The sequence below is a fragment of the Natrix helvetica genome, assembly GCF_964273705.1.
Source record: "Natrix helvetica genome assembly, chromosome: 2".
Classification (NCBI taxonomy): domain Eukaryota; kingdom Metazoa; phylum Chordata; class Lepidosauria; order Squamata; family Natricidae; genus Natrix; species Natrix helvetica.
This window is the reverse complement of record NC_138552.1, coordinates 119,944,461-119,950,873: the sequence shown is the minus strand read 5'-3', so window position 1 is coordinate 119,950,873 and position 6,413 is coordinate 119,944,461. Positions and strand designations below refer to the sequence as shown.

General features: G+C 44.6%; 1 protein-coding gene across 1 annotated transcript in view; it reads right to left on the bottom strand.

Moving 5' to 3' along the window:
• IRS2 (insulin receptor substrate 2) overlaps positions 1-6,413 on the bottom strand; it is a gene marked incomplete at its 5' end in the record, with an annotated part of 37,469 nt that overhangs the window by 15,702 nt on the left and 15,354 nt on the right. The gene's annotated exons all lie outside the window — the stretch shown is intronic.

Sequence of the window (6,413 nt, the reverse complement as noted above, 5' to 3'; positions counted from 1 at the left end):
CACCACGGACACAGCGAGTTACTTCTCGCACTTTGCTCGTCCCCGCGAAGAGCAAAACAACACGTGAACTGCCGGTTACCCAGCAGTTACCCAGACGCTCACGCACACGGAGGGATGGGGTTGCGGGGAGATGCCGCCTCTGGCCTTTCATCCCACTGCGCTCCACATTGGGTGCCACACCGCGTAAAAGGCAGCTTGCTCCACCAATAGCGTGGAAGACAGAAGTTTCCCCCCTCGAGGGCTCCAGGGTGTTATTGGATTGGAGGCTGGCGTCTTTTTCCTGCCACGCCTATCAGTCCCTCCTGTTTTTTTCCATACCTGTCTGTGGAGCAGTGTTTCCGTGCAAAGCACCTCCTGCGCAGCGAGCTGCGATTTCTGTTCTCGGGAAACTACTTTGATAGTCCTAGCTCCAAGGGCGCTCCGAAGTTCTAAAATCTAGATTATTAATTTTACAGTTTTAGACAGAGCTGCATGTGCACGCGCATACATACTAGAATTCATCGTGAATTACAGCATCACGTGAAAACTCTTCTGAGGACTGGAGTATTACGGGCGAGCCGTAATATGGGGGAAAGAGAAGAGCAATTTGATATTTTCTGCCCTTGTGATGAGGAGGTGGATGCAGTACGTTTGAAAGGATTAAGGTAGGAGAAAACAGAAGCTGAAAAAGGAAATAGGCATTTTATACACATCTTCTCTTGCACCGAAACTTGTCACTTACTTGAACTGTTCCTCCTGGGACTTGTTCCGTCTGGATGCTGTCTTCTGAATTTTTTCGGAAGTTAGTGTCATTCTGAACACATGGCATCAACAACTGGTTGCAAAATTTCAGAATCCCTCCCCCTTTTCTTTAATTTGGTGGTTGAATTGCATTGCTGGTTCATGGTGATTAAACCTATTATTACTACCAAGCAAGAATTATTTCATATTGGGGGGAAATCATTAACAAGAAAAAGCGCACACAAAGATTGTGTGTGTGTGTGTGTGTTGATATGTATATCTATATACCTTCAATAGATACATATATATATTTGTGCCTGCTGGTCAGCATTGACTCCTGTAGTTTTCTTGTCAGGGTTTTTTTAAAGCGGTTTGCCATTGTCTTCTTTCTAGGGCTGAGAGGCAGAATGATTGGCTAATAGTAAACAAGCTGGCTTCATGCTTAAGGCAGGATTCCTGGTTTCTAGCCTGGTGCCTTAACCAGTATACCAAAATGGCTCTATTAAAATATAACAACAAAAAATTGCCAAGACTATTGGGCTGCTAAATGACAGAACACTAAAAATATGCTAGGTAGTGCACACACAGTTAATATTTGCTTTCATCTTTGTTGGGAGGATATATAATCTAGGCTTATGCCTGAAATAGTTTTTTTCAGGAAGAGAATCAAAATAATTGAAAAACATTAGTCATATAATATGAAGTTATATGCCTACTTCCAAATTAAAAATAAGGAAATCCTGAGATTGGGATTTCGAGATTGGATATTTGCCTGAGAGCTCTTAAATAATTCTTTTTCAAAACTAGCATTTGTTCACAAAATCTGTAAAGTGTACGATTAAAAAAAAGAAGCTAGAAAACATATAAAACGTGATTAGCTTAATGCCCTTTCTGCATAAAATGCTACAAAATATTTAAAATAAAAACATTCAAATATATAGAACAATGGGATTTACTAAAAAGGACTAAAGGAAGTTTTGTGTCACCTAAAGTTCATGACTTTTCTTAATATGTCAGCATTGAATCCTTGAGATACTTGATGGCAAATATGCCAGCTTTGAATACTGGGAGTGGTTCTTTTCAATTTGCTAATAAGAGATTCAAAGTTAGGATCCAAAATAAGATGCCAAGTTCAGTAATGTTATCAAAAAGGGACTGTTGAAGAGCTCCAAAAAGATCCATTCACATTGGTTGAAAGGACAAAAAAGGGGAAAAAACAAATGTAGCTCATTGTAAGCAAGTATTTACTTGACAGAGATTTATCCCCCAAAATGCAAACTTCACTGATACATCAATAGAATGTGAGATGAAAAAAAGGATCAGGAAAAGGATCTTGGAATCATCCCAAATCAATGAAAAGTTAAACCTCCTAGTACGTGGTTGCTGTAAAGTAAGGCAGATTCTATATTTGGACCATTGGAAGGAGAACTGTAAATAAAACAGGACTGCCTTATATAAATCAAGAGTGAGACCACGCATGGCATATTATCTACAGTTCTGGTACCAAATTGAAAAAAGAAAAGACATAGAATTATTTAAACAGTGTAAAAAAATCCCCTCAAGATAAGATGCTCACTTCCCATTTGGAAAGTTGAGAGTCCAATCCTAGGTAGCAGCAGATGTTTCTCTCTTAGGGCACAAGAAAGAATATCTGCTGCAAACTTCACATAGGCATCAGAAAGGGCATCCAGCTAGTAAATGCTCAGCTGCATCCAGTTGCCCTGTCTCTAACCTGAATTAAGGGACTACAGGGCTGTAAATACAAATATTATATACCGTATTTTTTGGAGTATAAGATGCACCTTTTCCCCCCCAAAAGAGGGTGAAAATTTGGGTGTGTCTTATACACCGAATGTAGTCCCACCCACCCACCGCTCCCCACCCTTTGGCCTCTGCCTCCCAGCAATTTACCTCTTTGCAGCAAACGGGGGCTTGCGGAGGCTTCAATAAGCTATAGCAATCCCTGCAGCCTCTAAACAGCAATTGAAGGAGCAATTGAAAGTGAAACTAGCTGTTTGCTCCACATGGCAAATTGCTGGGAGGCAGATTTTTTTTTTCTTGTGCTAATCAGGCTGTTTGCTGCAAGAAGGTAAGTCAACAACTATAAATGCCTATAGCAGCGATGGCGAACCTTTTTTGGCTCACGTGCCACAAGTGGGGGGAGCGCGGGGGGGTCGTGTGCGTGCGTGCCGCACCCATAATGCAACGCGCCCCCCAGTGCACATGCGCGCACAACGCACCCATTTTTGCATGCTTTTTTTGCCCTCCCCAGGCTCCAGAGGCTTTATAGGAGCCTGGGGAGGGTGAAAAGAGCCTCCCCCGGCCCCCGGAGGCCCTCCGGAGGCTTCAGGGAACGTCCAGAGGCTTCCCTGAAGCCTTCGGAACACTTAAAACCACTTCCGGGTTGCTCAGATGGTCGTTTTAAGCGTTCTGAAGGCTTCAGGGAAGCCTCGGGACGGTCCCTGAACAGGCACGAGACGAGCGTCTCCATCGCCCGGGCCCGGATCGCCTCCGCCGTGCGGCGCCTCGGGCCTGGCGTCCTTGTGCCGCTCTGCCCAGCCTCTGCGCGCTGCCAGGACGGGCTCGGCCGAAGGGAAGTCCGTCAGGCCTCGGCCGCACCGCCCTCGCCTTCTCCTCCTCCTCCTCCTCTAACCATGCCACGCCAGGCAGGCCGCGCAGCCGCCTCGATCCCGGCCTCAATAGTCGCAACTCGGCTGCCTGCCGCCTTTCCCCTCCTTTGTCTCCCAGCCGGGGCGGCCCGCCGCCGAGTTGCGACTATTGCCACCACTACTGCCGCCATTCACAGGACCCGCCTCTCACCCTTTTCCTCCAGTCGGCAGGCTCCGACTCGTTCGCTGCCTGCCGGGCCCTGGCGCCGCATTCGAGCCGGAGGGGGAAAGGAGGAGAAGGAGAAGGAGGACAACAAAGCCCCCTTCGCTTTCCCCGTCCCCCCCCCTTTCGGCTTAATCCTTGGGAAACCTCGGAGATACTGCAGCCATCTACAATGATACGGATTTTTCCTCCCTTCCTCTTCTGCCTAACATACAGAATAATAATGCCTCTTTCGAAAACACGCAAGTTACTTACTTTGTAAAAAAATCATCTTTAAAGTGCCATAGAAGCCCATGTTGTCGGTATTTTTCCCCTTTAGCGATTCTGTGCCGCCAAGTATCCGGCTGCTTGGTAGTCGTTGACAATATAAACCTTTTTCAGGTAGATATGTCACAGACTCTAGTGTGGACATGCTCGGGCACGTCAGAAAAGGAAGACTGGGCAACAGAACCAGCGGCCAAACTCCGCTGCGAACGAGAAGGAAGCCCGCGATCCAACAGCTTCGCCCGGCACACATACGCAGGGGCTTGTTATCCGTTCCCCCCCCTTTTGGCTTAATCCTTGCAACGCCCGCGCAAAGCCCCGAGGGGACGGATTCCTGTGCGGGACGCATGGCAGGAAGGCTATAGAGTCCCCCCTCCCTCCGCTGTCCAGACGTTCCCTGAAGCCTTCGGAACGCTTAAAACGACGCTCCGAGCAACCCGGAAGTCACTCCGGTTTGCTCGGAGGGTGGTTTTAAGCGCTCCGAAGGCTTCAGGGAAGCCTCCGGACGGTCCTTGAAGCCTCTGGGGGGGGGAAAGCTCTTTTCGCCCTCCCCAGGCTCCTATAAAGCCTCTGAAGCCTGGGGAAGACAAAAAATAGCTTTTAAAAAGGTGAACTTAGCTGGCCAGCGTGCGCATGCGCGCTGGCCAGCTGACAGGGCAGCGCCTCGCGTGCCCTGACAAATGGCTCCCCGTGCCACTTGTGGCACGCGTGCCATAGCTTCGCCATCACGGGCCTATAGAATGTTCAAATTGTTACACTTTTTTTAAAAAAAGACTGCTTTATTATTGTTCTAGACAACAAAGTGAAGAGGCTTTTTAAAATAAATGCTTGTTCTGAAGAGGCCCAGTGCTATTGTTTTAAAAAGTGCTATTCTTTTAAATAGCAGAGAATAACTATACTTCCAGAAAGCACATTTTAACAGCATCTGTAGAAGTATAGTCTGAAATATAATACTACAGTGTATATTGTCTTGTCCTAGTTTTTGATATAATCCATTGATATTACGGTAATATGCGGCAGTACAGGTCTGCAAAAGCAAAATCCTTTTTTACATATGCTTGAGAAGTTTTAACATATACCACGAGATTTCCGAGTATCAAATGTGAAGGCTCCTAATTTAGGTGATTAAAAAAAAGAATTTATAATTGTCTTCTTCACATAATTTAAAACCAAAGATCTTCCACTGAAACAGGAAAGAAATGTGTAGTATTTCTAATTTGAAAGAGCCAGTGCTGATGCAATGACTAAAATGCTAGGCTAGGCCAGGGTGGGGTGTGTGTCAGAGGTGGTATGCGGCTGGTTTGCACCAGTTCGTGCAAACTGGTAGTGGCGCCGCCGTGAGGTTCTGCCCATCCAACCTGACATCATCATGGACCTTCTGCTCATACACAGAAGGTTATGCATATGCCCAGACGTGCGCGCTCCCGCTACTGAACTGGTAGTGAAGAGAATAGGATATCATTTCTGGTGTGTATGTGAGATCCAGGGAGATCCAGACTGTGCCACAGAACGTCACTAATGGATAACAATGAGGCAGTCACTCCCTTGTCAGCCCAACCTATCTCACAGGATTGTTATCAGAATAAGATGAAGATAGATCCTATGTTTCTTTTTAGATTTAAAACTTCGTAATTTTTATTTTAATAGTAAAATGAAGTAATATTTCAGTCCCACCCACCAGTATGATCCAAATTCAGGAATCATGTAAGATGAGGTAAAGTTAAAACTTTGTAGGTCAATATGGCAGATCATGTAACTCTAAAAGCTGTGGAATAGAAGTCTAGCTGAGAATTGATAAGGACTTTACATTTTTGTTTAAAAATTGTCCTGCTCCTTATAAGGCTTGGCCCTTTCAATTTAAGTAAATCCTCTCCATACTTTTGGGTAGAGGAAAATGCTGCAGAGAAAGATATCCCAAAATATTGATATCAACAGAGCAAAAGAGCTGTTGAATCAGACTTACAGATAGAAGCACAAAGGAGAAAAGTTCTCAAGTTGGGATCTGGTTACATTATCCTAGGCAGCATGGTGTCATGACATACTGTTCTAAGTTAAGGTACCACAAAGTGTTCACTCTTGTGTCTTTTAATGCCTTCCTTTCAGGAACATTGTTAATGTGAGACATTGCCCATGTGGTGTGCATAAAAATGCTCCTTTTGGGACATCCATAGTGCTATGATAGTGTCCTACTTTAAACATTTCCAGGTGCTCTGGATGATTTCTATGCATGCCATCTACCATATTTGCAGATGCACTCTGAAGTTTGGTGGCAAGTTTATTTGACTTGGTTTGGCAACTTGCTTTGCACATATATTGTATTTTAGCTCATTTTACTGTATTTTTTCCTGGGCTTTTATGCCTTACAAGTTTAGATATGAAATAGTATAAAAATCATGTCAGAATATTAATTGAATTTGAAAAATACAATTAAGGGATGGTTTGGAATCAAAGTAATTTAATTGCGGATGTACCAGAGGAAACATTATAGTCTGGAGAATAGCCAAGCGTATGTACTGACGTCTCTATGAGTGGAATAAAAGTAACATTTTAACATTTAAGATTGAGCATGAATAAAACATGATGGATGAGTCTGCTAT